The sequence below is a fragment of the Squalius cephalus genome (assembly GCF_949319135.1).
Source record: "Squalius cephalus genome assembly, chromosome: 4".
NCBI lineage: Eukaryota > Metazoa > Chordata > Actinopteri > Cypriniformes > Leuciscidae > Squalius > Squalius cephalus.
This window is the reverse complement of record NC_137125.1, coordinates 42,974,949-42,992,987: the sequence shown is the minus strand read 5'-3', so window position 1 is coordinate 42,992,987 and position 18,039 is coordinate 42,974,949. Positions and strand designations below refer to the sequence as shown.

The 18,039-nt window shown below is 37.2% G+C and overlaps 1 long non-coding RNA gene across 1 annotated transcript in view; it reads right to left on the bottom strand.

Moving 5' to 3' along the window:
* Positions 1-18,039, bottom strand: part of LOC307156733 — a 113,531-nt gene that overhangs the window by 47,471 nt on the left and 48,021 nt on the right. The gene's annotated exons all lie outside the window — the stretch shown is intronic.

The following is an 18,039-nucleotide window of genomic DNA, read 5'->3' as shown; positions in this document are numbered from 1 at the left end:
TTGTAGATTGAACCCATTTTTTTTAAGGGCAAATGGACAAATGCAATCTGAGGAATTACTTCGTATAAATGCCTATTATTTGTCATTAGTAATATATTTCTTGTTCTATCTAGGTCCCCACAAATCAAAAGGGGAAGTTGTGTGAATTATGCAAATTAAGTCCCCACAAATCAAATAGGAGGTTGTGTGAATTATGCAAATTAGGTCCCCACAAATCTAATGGGAGGTTGTGTGAATTATGCAAATATTATGCAAAGTTGGTCCCTATAAGACATGTCAACTCGATTTTTCAAAAGTCCCCATAACGCATGGTCAAATCATTACTTCATCAATTCAGATATCTGAAGGCGTGTATAAGTTATCAAAGCTATGGTAAGTATCCCTAATTTTTTTCATACCTCTAGAACCTTTAGAAAGGGTGGTCCCCACAAGTGATGATCATAAAGTTGGTCCCCATTCAGCATGGAAACCAGTATGTGTGTGTGTGTGTGTGTGTGTGTGTGTGTGTGTGTGTGTGTGTGTGTGTGTGTGTGTGTGTGTGTGTGTGTGTGTGTGTGTTAAAAAGTGGATGGTGGGGTGGTGTGAAATGATTATTTACAGCTGTCAGAAAACTTCATCTAATCCATGGACACTAATTCCTCCCCAGCACAGATTGCACTATAGTTAGGATTGCAAAACAAAGATCTCATCTTGCAATATAAGCATCTCTCTCCTTCCTGTCCCAAATAAGGAACTACAGCTCTGAAGAAAAAAAAAAAGTGACTTATTGCTCAATAGTTCTGATCTCAAATTACACAGATTTCCCCTAGGGCCCTTTGTGACCTCAGATTTCTACTCCACCTTAGCTTGTTTTGTATAAGACACAGTCACAAAAGATTGCTGTCAGACATTTCCAGAGAAACACACACCATAAAATAGTATGAGGATATAGTGAAATACTTGCACTACACCATGGATTTACTACTGGGGCTAGTTGTCACACTTTTTAGACCAGAAAATATTTCCCAGAGTAGGTTTATTTTTCAAAGTCAATTTCTGCATAGGCACAAAACTTAAAATCTTTGCTATGAAAAAAACAAAACAAAAAAACACCATTGTCCTAAAAAATACACTTCATTAAAAAAAAATGAATGGGGCATGATGTAATTTATGCATTTTACAAATGCTTTTTTCCAAATGTCACTATATGGGGAATGTTTTCACAATGGGAACCTGTAATTAAATAGCATAGGATTTTCAGCTATTTAGATTTCAATGAAAAAAATTAAAGCAAATAGGACTAGATGTTAAAATCTTTTTTAAATGTCAAAAAAACAAAAATTTGTGAATTGTATAGGTTTTCAATTGTTTTAATTGAAATAGATGAATGTATTGATTTAATTATTATAGAAACTATATATATATGGAGTTTTAGTAGATGAAGATCTGTAGAGATCATAGAAACTGTACGGAGATTATTCTAAGTAGCAGGAACTGGTTTATATATAAATATAAACCAGTTCCATTTATAAACCAGTTCCTGCTCCTTAGAATAATCTCTGTACAGTTTCTATCTCTACAGATCTTCATCTACTAATACTCCATTCCCCACATTCTTGCTGTTAAACTAACCATACACTGACTGCGAATCAAGCGCACAGAAGTATGAGCCAAGCTAAGCTATTTTTCCATTTGAAAAAGAACAGAGTGTTTACTGGTATGTGTACTTTCCAAAGACTGCGTCTACCTGACAGCTACTGTTCACCAAATTGACATTTTAAAGACCCTACAAAATATAAATTGGAGTTTTGTGACTTTTAGTCCATCTCTATTTAGCTTTAAAGTCTATATTAGCATACTCCTACAAGCTGACAAAATTAACTTTAAGTACAAATTCGCATTTAAAATCTTCACTCCAAAGCAACAGTACAGACCAAACAATATTGATGACACATCCTGAACTACACAGATTGTTGTACAATTAAATGCTTTCTGCAAATCAACCACAATACCTGACATAAGCTAGCAGAAATTAGCAAATCATGTTCGTTGACAACAAAATCGAAGTATTTGCTTTCCCTTTAATCACATTGCTGTTTAAGTAAAACAAATTACAATAACTAATTTTCTCACTTCATTTCTCTCACCCTGACCTTTTTCGACACTTTCAACCTATCATGTAACCATATTGAAACCTTAATTACTTAGTCCTCTCAGTAAAGATCAAGAACATCAGATTAGCATTAGCATTAGCATTTTCAAGATAGCGAAGGTGGTTTTCACATTGAGTGCTCGTCCACTGGGGAGAAAGTAATGGATTTTTGAATTATTAACACACACTATCACTTTAATCACAAATAGGCACAAAACATACACACATACATACACAAGGCAAGCAGACAAATGTACCCAACTCATCCATGTGCACATACTATGTACAAACATTGTTATTTTTGTCTATAGATTCTTCTCGTTAATAAAGGCTCTTCCAAGTATACTAATCAGCTGCTCCACCCAAGCTTAAAGAGAAGTATGTACTGTACAAACAAAGAAAACAATGCGACTGTCACTGAATGTAAGACGAGAAGGTTGTGTTAGTATAAGATAAGTTGATTGGGTTTGTTTTTCTGATTGTGAACTGTGGTCATGCTGACTGCACAATCACCCTGTGAGAAAACAGTGTCAGTTCAAATAACACTATAAATGTGTTAAATTAACACATTCAGTACACAAACTACAAAGGGATTCTTGAAATTTCTCGTGATTGGGTGGTGGGGCATGAAGAGGTCACAGAGGATTTTACCAACCCTGTTCATCACCCACAAAGAAACGACAAAAAGCATTTCCAGTCCAACATTTCCACATGCTAGGCACATAGTAACCTCTGCCTTCCCCCAGTGGACACAAGGCAGAAGAAAGAGGGTGTCAGGCGGGCAGAAAAGATGGAGTCTCTGCAGACAGTGACCTAGTTTTGGTGCAGACATACACAGATAAGTGCAAGTTCAGTGGCTTATAAGCAATCACTTACTCACTAAAAGCTGACAGATATTAGTGGGGGACAACAAGGAATTTATTCAACAAATCAAAGAAAGAAAGCAATGCAGGACGCATTATGGTTTAGATTTGCATGCAGCTATTAAAGCTGAAATTTGTAAATGTTTAAAAAAAACCAAAGCCTGGCAAGCTCATATTTCCTGTCTTGATGTATATCCTATTGAAGCAGGAAGTTTGGGTGGAATATAGATTCTCAAACATGAACATCATTTGCTTCATGATAGTCATTGTGAGTAGTATTAGGTGGCGGGGCATTATTCAAAAGTGCACCTGATTGGACAAAATTCTGTGTAGTGCAGGATGAGTCATCAATATTTTACTCTTTTTTTCCGGACAACATTTGAAAACCTTTATATTTGATTGAAAAAAATGAATTTGTCAACGTTCATCACTATATAGCTTCATAAGTAGGCCTGTATCTACACACAACTTCAATTTTGCCTTAAGGAGTCTTTAAATACTTTTTTCGCAGTTTAATCTGGAGTCAGGTTGATTTTTTATGAAAAAGTAAACACTGTGGCATTACTAATGGTATGAGTTTTGGGGAAGGACTATTTGCTTTGTCGGAACCAATTTGTAGTTGTTTGGGAAACTGGTCTTTATTTTACGGCATTATTTATTTTATTTTATTTTGATATATTATAGTACACTTTACCTTTTTAACCTGAGCAAATATAGCACAAATATATCCTTATTGGGTAAATCCATATTACTCAAAAAAGAAATTGAGACTGACAATAATGCAAGAATATTCTCATCCCATTTCCCCTTAACCCCCACTTGCCTTATTCTAAATGGAAACCCAGTCTATTGGGACAGACATCTGTTTAAATCGATCGACAGAATGAATTACAGAACATTAAAGCCTCCAAATGCTGCTGCAAAGAAAGACCAGAGACAGAAAATTTGCCGTCTGCTCTGACTACACAATTTACATTTACTTAATTAACCAGTACAAGCCAAGGACACAAGGGTTTTCAGTGAACAGAAGCCGCTTTAAACCAGCTTAACAAATCACATGTATTGTTATCATAAAAAGGGTGTGCTTCACAAATGGCTGGATGTGTGGTTTGGAACAGAAATACCGTCTGTGCAAGTGTGCATGTACTGAAGGACTCTAATAATTTACTCTATTCATTAATACTCACATAGACACACAAAAGTGCTAAGGATTTTTACTGAGAGTATTTGCATATGAACATATGCATATGTACAGAAAATTATAGAAAAGTCACAACTATGTAGCAAAGTTTAATGAACACCTCCATCAGCTACAGTGGGTGTGGGTGTGTGTGTGTGTGTGTGTGTGTGTGTGGGTGTGTGTGTGTGTGTGTGTGGGTGTGTGTGTGTGTGTGGGGGGGGGGGGGGGTGTGGGTGTGTGTGTGTGTGTGGGTGTGTGTGTGTGTGTGTGTGTGGGTGGGTGGTTGAGCGCATTGGGGGGTGTTTTGGGTGATGTTCAGTGTATGTCCTGAACAGGCTGCTGGGCTTCTGTTCAGCCTTCTGGGACAATGTGCGGACAAGCGTACTGAATCCATCTGCACTCATTCGCTCTGTTTATCGGTCCCTCTTTCTTTAGAGAGTGTCTCTTTATATAGTATATACATCACATTATGACCTCATCATATTGCATGATTATTTAATCGAGTGATGATTTATTCTGCAATTTTGTGCAAAAAATCCAATATTTGGCACTCAGTTGAAATAATCAATAAAGCACTGTTTAAAATCAAATGAATTCTACTGGAAATGGAAGGTCAAGTTGAGTGCAATGCATTGTGGGATACATCATTCCATACAGTCTGTAATTAAATTTTTTGCTATTATAGTGTTTATGAATATTTTAAATTTGATTTTTTTTTTAAGTTTTCATTTTATTTGCCTTGCTTTTTGATTTGTGCTTTTGTCTCCTTATTAGTTTTTTTTTTTTTCTTTTAAATATTTCCATTTAGTATTCATTTCTTTTTAGTTCAGGTTTAGTTTTAGTTATTATTTATTTCAGTTAGCTGCCAAGGCAACATTTAAAAAAAAAATATTTAAGTAAAATTTTTTAACCTAATATTTAAACTGTATTTTAATGACCGAAAATGATTTTTAATAGTTTTAGTTAACATTGACACTGGTCGTATACTTCTCATTTTAGCAAAATGAGACTGTTATTCACATACCAAAGCTCAGCATGCACAGAAGCATACTATACACTGCAGCAATAGTAATCCCGACAGCCTCTGTCTCTCTCTCATTCTGTGTCTTCCTCCAGGTGGTCTGATCGCCTGATGCTGCAATGGGCACTTCATCGCTACCTTCAGTGGAAAAGCCAGCCACGACCTTCAGACGCCCTCGCTGTAACCATGGCAGCAAGCGTTTAGTGCGGCTTGCTGCATACATTAGCATTCGCTAATGCTCACCCTCTCATCAAAACACATTGATTTTGTGCTGTGGATTAATACAAACTCTCCATTAGATGCCAAGCCCTCTGTCCCAACAAACAGCATTTGAAATAGAGCCACTTATGAGGGAGGGAGAGGAAAAAGGGAAGATGCAGAGCGCTATTTTGCAAACATGTCCATTTTGGTAAGATACTGTATTCTGTGTGGTTGAACAGGGTCTGTGACCACAGATGCATCAGTTTAACCCTCCAGTTACAGTCCTGCTGAGGTAACTCACATGGAAACGTACAATTAAGCGTGTTGTACTGTTGTTGTTGATGCTAAATGCCGCACATGTAGCTTTGTCAAGAGTGCTTATTTGTACTGATGAGAGATTAGATGAGTGGATTAGACAGAGAACGGAAACTAGCAATCAGATGCGGTTCTCATAGGGTCACACAATCTCCAAATATCCTCAGAAGTGTGCAAAAAGTACGCAAACATAAAACTATCAAACGTTGCTCCTCTTCCTGTAAACATATATACTGTAAGCGCATTCATGTGAAAGTCAAACAAAGAGAGCACATAAATAAATAAAAAGCGCAAATTGCATAATGCATCATCCAAAGGGACAGTTCTTATTTTAAAGAATGATTCCACTGTTTTTGTCCATATAATGAAAATCATTAGTGTCCAAAATAACTTTGGACTCCACTGACTTTCATTGCATGGACAAAAAAAAAAAAAACCACTCTGACATGGTCTCCATGAGGAAAGGTCTTAATAAACATTCTAAATAATGTGTAAAAATCCAGAAATGTTTCTGTGAGGGTTTAACAGATAAAAAAATACATTTAGCTCAGTATAAAAAATAACTGGAGTCAATGGAAAGTCACACACTGGCATCTCCAATACAAATATCATCAGAATTACGGACACAAGTGCGTAATTGCGCAAACACATCAAAACAACCAAACGTTGCTCCTCTTTCCGTAAACATGTACTGTAAATGCATTCATTGGAAAGTCAAACAAAGAGAGCACATTGATTAAAAAGTCTTAAAGGATCTGTACTTCACCCCAAATTGGAAACTCTTACTCATTTACTCACCCTGTAAGACTTTCCCCTGCTAAACACAGAAGAATATATTTTAAAAGAATAGAAGATATTTTAAATGTTTCAGCTGTTTTTCCCCCAACAACAAAAGTCCATTGACTTTCATTGTATAGACAAAAAACGCTAAGGTTTGGTCCCCAGAAGGAATCGGCTTAATAAACATACTAAATATTATGTAAACGAAAATATAAAATGCAGAAATGTTGCAGTGAGGGTTATATTTAGGTTTAAGGAATAGAAAATATATTTAGCTCAGTATAAAAAAATTACAGAAGTCAATGGAAAGTCCCCACCATCATAGAAAGTAAGTGTGTGTGTGTGTGTGTGTGTGTGTGTGTGTGTGTGTGTGTGTGTGTGTGTGTGTGTGTGTGTGTGTGTGTGTGTGTGTGTGTGTGTGTACATGTGTGTGTGTGTGTGTGTGTGTGCAAAACAAAGGCAAAGGGGGGCGTCAGTCCAAACAGTCTGTCTACTGTATGGCATTTCAGCAGCTTTTGTGCACGAGCCCATGTGTGGCTCAGATAAAAGGCATCCTCCTCACAAAGACTTAGATCAAGCTTTTGCACAAGGGGAGCTTTTCAAAAGTGCATCAGAGCGTAGGAGCAGAGAGAAGGGGAGGAGAGGATATGAACAGACCCTGGAACTGACGTCAAAGCAAGCATAAAGGTGTTTGCTGTACAAAGGAGTGTGTATGTGAGTTTGAAGCACACAGGTGGGAGTCAGTGCTGTCCATCATTCAGGAATCATTCAGGCAGCAGACAGACCATATCTCTCAACAATTACAGTAAACACACCAGTACATACAAATGCTTCACAAGCATGGAAATTACAGAGTGAACAGCAGCATTTTCATGAAAATTATAGAAAATTGTAATATACTGTATGTCCTGGGTCAACATATTTTCTGTTTTATATTTTCATATCCCTACCCCTAAAACTAACCCTACCCATAAGAAATCCCTAAAATCAGAGGGAAATGATGGACAAGACTGATGTAGAAGCACCTAACCCTGGTTATAAGCCTGAACTTGACATAAACTGTAAACTTGTCGCTCAAATCTGATTGTTTGATTGGAAGGAATGTTGTGCTAGGATCAACAAAGGGAACAAGATTTGGGATTCACATTTGAAGATGAAGAATGGGGGAGGATCACTGGGGATTTAAAATTGATGTCTAGAGATATTAGAACACATCTCGTACAATTTAATATTTTACACAGATTCTACTGGACACCTAGAAGCTGTTTAAAGGGGTTTTTAATGATAATCCTTAATGTTGGCGAAGCCAGAGAGAGGAGGGAAACCTATTTCATGTCTTATGGCAATGCTCAGAAGTCCAGTATTTTTGGAGAGAGGTGCATGATTATGCCGACTCAGTATGATCTCTGTCCTAGTTTATACATTCTTGGTAACCCTCTGCCTTTAAGACATGTTTTAAAAAACAAGCACAGTGGATACAGACAGAGCTGCATCATGTTGGGCAGACGTGTGATTGTGAAAAGCTGGAAATCTTCCGGAAGGACTCGATTTTTGAGTGGCTTTCGGAATTAGGGCGGGTGGCAGCCCCCGAAAAACTATTATAGTCTGAATTAGATGATTAATATATATTTTGATAAATGGGGAAAAATTGTGCATTTCTGTAATCCAGAGTAGTAGCAAGCATGTGGCAAGACAAAAATAATGGTCATTGTAAATATGAAATAGCTCCTAGTTGTCATATTTTGAGTTTGCTTCTGCTCAGTTTTCATGTCTTGTTTTCTGTTTTAGTTTCATGGTCAGTCTTTTAGGTTGTTAATTAGTACTGTCATCACTGTCGTGGTTGTGTTTCCTCCGAGTTATTCTCCTGGTTATTATTTTGATTCTTGAATTAAAGATTTATTTTGAGTATCTCCTTCGTTGTGCGCTTCATTACAGCCACCAACCGTGACAGAAAGCAAGACCCAAGAAACAAAGACTTAACAATGGACTAAGCGGGTGATGTACTGTGCTCCATCTTTCAATATGGTCATAATATTGAATCATATGTTGAGGAGTTCACACAGCACTGCCATCTGACTGCCAGGGGTGATCAACAACTGATGGTTTTATTTTGGAGTGGTTTAGACCCACACTTCACCTCGTGGATACCAGCTGGAGATCCCAATATAACCCTTGAGCGGTATCTGGACTTGGTTCTGAGGTGGTGTGGCTCACCGTTATACGGTCGGTGAGGTGGATTACGCCAATATCAACACCGCTTTGTCACAGCCATCCCAGCCCTATTGGTACCTACTATATTCATCTCCGAACCGGTCTCAGAACTCCTCCTAGTAGCCCCTGAGACCGCTCCGGAGTCTGCTCCAGTCCATGAGTCCACTCCAGAGTCCACTCCTAAGTCCGTTGCAGTGAGTGATATCTCTGTGTCCATTCCTGAGAGTGGAATTCCAGAGTCCGTTCCAATGATTGAAATCTTTGAGTCCTTTCCAGTGTGTGAAATTCCCGAGTTCGTTCCAAAGACTGAAAACCCAGAGTCCATTCCAGGGATTGAAATCTTCAAGTTCTTTCCAGTGAGTGAAATTCCCGAGTCTGTTCCAGTGAAAGAAATTCCTGAGTCCGTTCCAGTGAGAAATATTCCCGCTCCAAGGATTACAGCATTACCAGTGCAAATAGTCACAATGCTTCCAGTGAGAGAAGTTCCCGAGTCAGTTCCAGTGAGAGAAGCCTCTGAGTCTGCTTCAGTGTCAGCTCCTGCCCCCGAGTCCGCTCAAATTTTTTGTTTGCAAATAAGAAAATCAATAAAATACAAATCATAAAAAAGAAAAGGGCTATCACAAAGTTGCCTATGATCTATAGAGGATAATATGAAAATTCTTTATTTTTACACTGACATTTTGTTATGTTTTTGCATGTAAAACAGGTAATAATAATAATTGTATTTATTTATTTTATTTATTTTAAACAGGTCTGTAAATTTCATCCAGGTATTATTAACTGGTTTTACTGTATTGTTATTAAATATGTACATATTTTTAAAATAAATATATTGTAATTTACTACTATTATTATTCAAATAATATATTTAAAAATATAGGTTTTATCTTTATTTTATTTCTAAAAATCTTATTTCTGTAGAAACACATTATAAATGCTTTCATAGATTCTCAATTGATATGGATAAACCCTGAAATATAATTAGGCATATTCATTTATCTAATTTCTTCTTGCCTAGAGGACAACATGGCATAAAGCAGCACAGCATAACCCACTCTCCCCTAGTGATGGTCTGAGTATGTCTGTCTGAATCAGACACTGGAGATTATGTCTGTCTCTCGGCCTGACTGTAGCACAACCATTAGTAATGTGTTTTGTGTGGTCTCTCCCACCACATCTGTCTGGATATACACACATCCATAAACAACCCTCCGACCCCATTCCCATTCCCTAGGGGTTCATGATGGAACTGCTAGGGCTTTGAGAGATAGTGGTGGAAATGGCAAATTAAATAAAATACAGTAACATAAGCATAATTTTAAAAATAAATACAAAAAAACGAAACAAAATATAACACTATACACACGATCTAATATACAAAATGAAATCTTTGTTTTTTTTTAATTTAGTCATTTTATTTATTAAAATGTTTCTTGAGATCTCAAAGTAAATAATTGAAATCACTGGGGTGGAAAACACTCAACCACTCAACCCTATACATTCACAGACTAGCTAAAGTGTCCCAGACTAGAAAACAACTCTATATATCCTTCATGAAGCCAGTCTAGCTGTTACAAGATGAACAAAACAACATTTAATCAGTATGGGTTTCATGGCCTTATTTCAGTGAGAATTTTTTTTTGTATTTTCACAAACCACGCATAAATGTCATTATCTCAAAACTACAAACTTTTACATACATGCTGCTGATATATTATTGTAGCAGAGTTTGTGCTGAATACAGTGTAATTAGACTTTAGCCATGAAAATGTCACAAGTAACAGAAATAACCAGAAATGTCAGAGCATGTCAGAACACCTCCAGGGCCCAGAAAACAGCTCAGACCTCAGAGGGTTAATATGCTCAGAATCTCACTTTAAATCACCTACACTAAGACATGATAAACCCAGAGCAGACTGTGATTTGCCCAGCCAAGTATGTAACGTGAGATGTAAGAGCTAGTATACAACTGCCATAAATAATAAAGTAAATGCTACACTGTTAAAGGTGTGCTTTGAATATATAGTATATTACTGGCAGAGGTATAAAAAAGTGCACTCAGTATATTCAATATATATGTGTATAAAAGGCTCATCATAAATTCAAAGCGAGAGCACTAGTATGTAGTTGTGGATAAATGCATGAAGTGTAATGCAACATACAAAATGTTACATGCACACTACACAGTACTGCAAGGCATTGCATGGGAGTTGCATCTGCTGCTGTTTTTAGGAAGCAGATCTGAATCAATGAGGAATCTGATGCAATGACAGGTAAGTATTTATGCAGTTTTCGTGTGAGTGTGTGAGTGTGTGTGGTTGTGTGTCACATTCTCATTAACACTTGAGACCCAGATGACATTGTTGTTGTGTGTTTAGTCATGGTAATTGCTTTAATTACTACACACACACAAACACACACACACACACACACACACACACACCCCCATAGACAAGCAACAGAAGAACAGGGCATTTACAAAATGTCTGCCAGTGACATATTTGCCCAACAGATTAATGCAACTGATCAAAATAATTTACACACTTTAAAATAAAGGTTCTAAAAGTATGCTTGCCATGGAAGATCCATTTTTGGTTCCCCAAAGATACTTTCAGTGAAAAGTTCAGTTTAATAATCTGAAGAATCTTTTCCATTATAGAGTACCTTTTGTGCAATTTCATGTATGTTAACGGTTCCTAAATGATACATAGATGCCAATAAAGAACCTTTATTTATAAGAGTGTATGATGGTCTGTTACCATATAATTATTGTTAGAAATGTACTTTGTAATCAGTAACTGTTACAATGTTTTCATGACAAAGTTACTTGCTCTTAAAGGGACAGTACACCCAATCAATGATCTGGTTGCAGCAGTTATTAACAATTATCTGAAGGGTCAATGATCAGTACATAGTGGCATCATTTTGGTCTGTTTCTCACATAAAAGTTTTAGTATGACTTAAAATTTTACATTTACATTTATAATGGATATATGGAAAACGATTGACACGTGTTCTTGCTTGTTGTTTATATCAATATTTATGAAGCTCATTGTGGTGATTACTGGGATTATTTCAACATGCTTTGCCCGAACTTCGGTGATGAAATCCATTTACAGATCTGTTTTACCCATCAGCACAGCTTCGCAAGATTCACAGCAATTACAACACAAAATTACAAACCAACACACCCACGTATCTATCAATCAAACACACACAGCAAAAACCACAGAGGGAAACATGGAAGCTACAAGTACAGAGTCATCCATCACACATGCATGAATATCATTCAATCATGGTTCTCATACATCACACATGCACAAACGCTGGTCTAATGGAAATGGATGAAGACGGAGAAATCACATTGACCTTCACTTTTATATGTGAGCTTTAATGTATATGCAGCACTGCTGCACACACAATGAAAAATGTAATAACTCCATTACAATTCAGGGTTCAACCCTATTCTGACTGTCTATGAATTATTAAATATATCTGCTTTACTTTAAGGACACAAAGGCAATAAATGACAGTGTTGTGTATATTGTATGTGCTATTTATGCAGAGCAGTCACATCTTTGATGTGTGCAGATGAGTGTGTGTGATTCACATATGTGAGCGTTAAGGACATATGAAGGTGATTGAAGCATGTGTTCGTGTGAGATGAAGCGTCCAGGCACATATGCTGTCCGTTTGTAATATGTTATGATGATTTGGCTGTAAAAACAGTGTAAACTCCAGTAGCGTATGACTTTCTACAGTCACCTGCTGTTGTTTCTGCACCCCTGAATAACTAGCTGGTTTGGCCTAAAGCTATTCAAACACACACCGTGCCAACATTTCTACTCACATCTAGATCAATAAACTGCAGCAAACACACACAAAAGACTAAAATTGTTATTTTATATTTGAGCTAATGATATTTTCCATCGTCTAACACTCTTACTATATCCTCACACATAACTTTCAGAATTTGTAGATACACAGATGTACAAAACACAGTACATGTGTCAGAAGAGTTATTTTACAAATGCAGTGATAACAGATGGCCACTAAATGCCTTTACACACACCCACATATCATTCTCAGAGATGCAATACAGCATTCAAAAATACTTTACATTCAATGTGTGTTACACAACCGCACATACTATCACAGAAAATGAACACAGTTTGTTCTTTCACTGCAGTTTTACACACATTAGCGAAATGCCATTAACTTATATTGATGGTAATAGATATGTTTGGTCTTGGTGGAATGGATCTGCTAAACCGCTGCTTCTGCAGAGCAAGTACGGGACTTGATACTGCCATTACATACACAACACATTGCTGTGAGCAAGACATGCTGCTGCTGTACAATATAGTATACATGAATTACTCATGGCAGATCTATACAGGTGGAGCTGGGGAAGGTGTGGAGTTTCTGAAAGCGCGCTGCAACTGCTACAGCAAATGCTGACCAATATGAAAGTTGAGCAGCGAGCTCATTGGCTACTGATACAGCAGGAGCCAATCAGCTGTGATTAGCTGTGTTTAGGTAACATTTTAGGCATTTTTAAAAGTAAAACAACAACAACAAAACAATTTATTTAATGTATGAGTAATTGTTCCAAATAAGGATGTCTCCGAATGTCCCCAAAGGGACATTTTGGCAGATTTATCTCACTTATTGGGATCATTTTGGTGTATAACTATAGAAAAGCAGACTTTTCAGCATCATTACTCCAGTCTTCGGTGTGATATGATCCTTCAGAAAACATTATAATATGCTGATTAAGTGCTCAAGAAAAAAATCGTATTATTATCAATGTTGAAAAGAGCTGCTTAATAATAATAATAATAATAATAATTGAAACAATCTTGGCAAACAGTTTTTGAAAATTCTGTCGTCCCCATTCAAGTAAATGGAGATGTAATTCTATGTTTATATCTTTACAAACTACATAGAAAAACAGCTGCAAGGAAATGGTTGCTGAGGGTACAGACTTGTCATATAGGACATGTTGTGTAATCTTAACACTTGATTATCTTGATAAGTTTAGTATGCGTGCATGCAGAAAATGCCTAGTCAAGCGTGTTGTGTGAAAGAGCCAGTTTTCATAGTGACAAAATTCTGACATTTTTTTATAGGGTGTTTACAGGGTATATTGCCTATTTCTGTATTTTCCATTTCTAAAACTGATCATGAGCACACTCCGAACAAAAAAAATAGATAAGTAAACAATAGCTGACAAACACACATAAGCAGTGAAGCAAAGCTCTAGCAAACACTCTCGTCAGGCATCATTCCAGCCGCCCTGGGGTCCTGAACACAGACGCATTCCCTGGAAACAAGAGCTGTCTACACATAGAAACACACAGGGAGTGTCTGCTAAAAAGACTAGCCTGCCCACACAAAAGAGCTCTGGTGGGCCGGGGGGCAGTGGACAGGCTTGTGCTTTGTTGCTGTCTGGCTGGGCAGGGGAGAGGGGAGATGAATGCCAGAATTTGCCCACGTTTGTATGTGTGCACAGGGCTCTAGGGGTGGTCGCCACAGCAACAGGGCAATAGGACTCTTTTCTCTTCAGGAGATTGTTGTTGTTTGCTTTTCCCCTCCTTTTAGCGCAGGCCGCCGAAACTTTCCATTAGCTCAGCATAAACATATGTTAACCTTTACATTCTCCTCCTGTCTTTGCAGAGATACCGACCTGAGAAAAAATGCTACCATATTCACTGTATTTGATCTTTTTTTGTGTCGTAAAAAGTTTTGATAATATTACATAACATGACAGATGTTGAGTTTAACATAATTAGTGCTTACTTTCACATAATTTTTGCAATGTTGTAAAAATACTTCTCATTCACAAAATTAAAATAATATGAAATAATCACAATTTACCAAAGGGAAATGTTTGTCAGCTGTGAAAAACTGGCATATATTTGCCATCAATTAAATCTATTTGTAAGCTTTAAGATTTTTAGCAATATTCTACAGCCTAAAGCACCCTACACACCGGGACGAATATCGGTGCGCGTTATTCGCCAGCGTTTTTCAACGCGTTTTTTGTGTTCACACCCAAGCGATTTTCGCTGACGATGAGCCGAGTGAACATGCAAATTCATTCCCTGACATTAGATGGCACTTAATGTAAAACAGAAATACCCCGGTACACAAGGTGCAATACCTCTCCATAACAGTTCTCTTTTATCAAGATTTTTGTAGTCGCTGTCGCGTTTGTCATATAGTTCTTTATGTTCCGACACCAACGAGACCAGCAGCTCAACATTCATATTGCCTTGCATCTTCCTCGTCTTATTTCTTCCCGGCAGTGTAGACGATGGTGTAGACGCTACTTGGCGCATATCTTCTTCGCCGTTACATATGTGTGCTCGTCAAGACCGTTTTGTGTTTGAGCGCCCCCAAGTTGTGTTTTACTGTAACTTCAGAAGCTCCAGACACGTGAGCAAAAGCGCCAATCTCATTGGTCGGATAGTTTTTGACGCGTCGCGTCAAACCAAAAAAAACGAACCCGAGGCGTTTTTAAAAAAATGACGCTTTTACGCGTGGCGTTTTTCGCGTCGGTGTGCACACTCACATTGGCGCCCTTTTTTTATTCACGAGGCGTTAAACGTCGGCAAATATCGCGAAATTCGTCCCGGTGTGAACAGGCCTTAAGGGCTGTTTACATGACACCGTTTTCAACTAAATAGCAGAAAACGTTTTATGTTTTTTGGCCGTTCATTTACGCGACAACAGTGTTTTGAAGGGCCTAAAAATGCAAACTTTTGAAGTGCAAGTTTTTGAAAACGATCCCTTTTTTCGTCTCCGTGTAAATTTGTGAAAATGGTGACGTCATGCGCATGCGTAAGTGTTCAATGTATAGGCGCGTAATGTTTCTTTACAAAGTGACATTGGCAAATACTGGCCTGGCATGAATAATACAGAGTTTTTAATCGTTTTTTGCGTATGCGTGTTAACAGGGTTAGTTATGACAATGTTCTCGTCTGTTCGAGACAAATACAGAAAGAAAAAACGTTTCCGTTATTAGTTTTACATTCCTGGTTATTTGCATGTAAATGTAGCTAGTAGAATGAGTTGTTTATGCATATTGGGGTGGTGTGGCGCAATGGATAAGACACCTGCCTTTGGTGTGAGAGACCCGGGTTCGAATCCACTGTGAGACACCAATGTGTCCCTGAGCAAGACACTTAACCCCTAGTTGCTCCTGAGGCGTGCGACCTCTGACATATATAGCAATTGTAAGTCGCTTTGGATAAAAGCGTCAGCTAAATGAATAAATGTAAATGTAAATGCATATTGTGTTGTCGGTACAGATTTGATACCTCGGTTTCCATCAAGTTAAGGGTGTTTTAAAATGTAAGACCAGTCAACATCACATTAGCTACAAATGTGATGTTTGTATTACAGGAGTAATGCAGGAGGCCTAAGATCACTAAATACACAGTAAACTAATGTAAAACAGATCCATCTGGTTGCTAGTTCACTGATAAGGTAAACGTTAGCATGTTAAAATATGTTAAGGTTACAGTTATGCAGATAAAATCTGTAGCCCATAGTTACCTCAACATTATGCAAAAGAAAATGTTAAAATGCTCCTGAAGTCATGAAAATTGTGCTATTTTGCAAAAAAATATTAATAATAGTTAATGTGGTGTCTGTGCTAGTACTGATGAAAGGCTAGAAACACCTCAAGTGAGGTATGGAGAAAATGAGCAGATGGAGGCAAAGAGCCAGAACACCATTTCACCATTTACAGATCTAATGCACTTAGCCTGCTAATGACAGCCACTGAAAGCCAAGGCAGCGTTCCCTCATCTCTCATAACATAATAATCACTCTCCGTATACTCTGACCTCTGTTTAACTGTTACTATTTCACACATGAGATGACGCAAATGCAGCTATTTTAAAACCCAGACTGAAAGAAGGCTGAATGAGAGAGAGGGCCTTGTGGGTTCTGCCGTTCTGATGAGGGATTTTGTTTCAGGGTTGAGTGTTTCTTCACTTCTGGAGAACTTGTTTACTACTGTTCAAAGGTTTAGGAGTCAGGAAGATAAAAGAAATGAATACTCTTATTCAGCAAGGATGCATTAATTTGATCAAAAGTGACTAAAGACATTAATAATGCTACAAGGATTATTTCAAATGAATGCTGTTCTTTTGAACTTTCTATTCATCAAAGAATCCCAATGTTTTCAACATTGATAATAATAAGAGTGTTTTTTAAACACCAAATCAGCATTTCTGAAGGATCATCTGATATTGAGGACTGTAAAGATGCTGAAAATTCAGCTTTGCCATCAAAAGAATAAATGACATTAAAATATATTTAAATAGAAAACGCTTATTTTAAATTGTAGTAATATTTCCCAGTATTGCTGTTTTTACTGTACCTGGGATAAAATAAATGCAGCATTGGTGAGCAAAAGAGACTTCTTTCAAAAACATTAGGCTTTAATAAAAACATACAATATACACCAAAAAATTTTAAAAGAAGCCTCTTATGCTCACCAAAGCTACCATTTTTTATTATTACTGTTAATAATTACTGTATTACTGTAAAATAAACAAAACTAAGCACTTGAGCAGTGATAAATTCACAGATTTTAATGAATAGTGAGTCACATGTCATGTGAGATGTAGTTTCTTCTTGTACCAGGATGTTTCATCATTTCATGTTTCATACGAGGCGTGTCTGGGCATGTCATGTGCCATGGAGGTGAGGAATACAGGGGAGTTTTTCGCTGCCAATCATTATGAGATGCTCAACCAATAGGAAACCTGGGAGGTGTTGTTATCGCAATGGGCACGTCATAAAAAAAATCCCCTTGCTTCCCTGTGCCGAGAATCAAAGAGAAAGTAAAAAAGGACCAAGTGCCTGGCAATCATTTAGTTAAAGTTAAAGCAGCAGTTAATAATCCCTCAACTTAGTATGAAAAACCCCAAAGTCTAAATAGCACAGAAAGAAATACATAAAAGAAAGTGGAAGTTTTGCGTGATTCACTTTCACATTAATCAGGATATTTAAGGTTCTGGTAAATAGATTTGCTCTTTGTTGTTTCAAGGTGAACAAACTGTGATATACAGTGTATATACAAACTAGGCTATATAATTGGACACACTTTACAATGAGGTCTCATTTTTTAACATTAGTTAATGCATTAGTTAACATGAACTAACAATGCGCAATACATTTTATAAATCTTTCTTAATGTTAGTAAATAAAAAATATTGTTATTTGCTTGTTAATGTAAGTTCACAGTGCATTCATGTTAACAAATGCAACTTTTGATGTCAAAAATATCTTAGTAAATGTTGAAATTAACATTGAATAA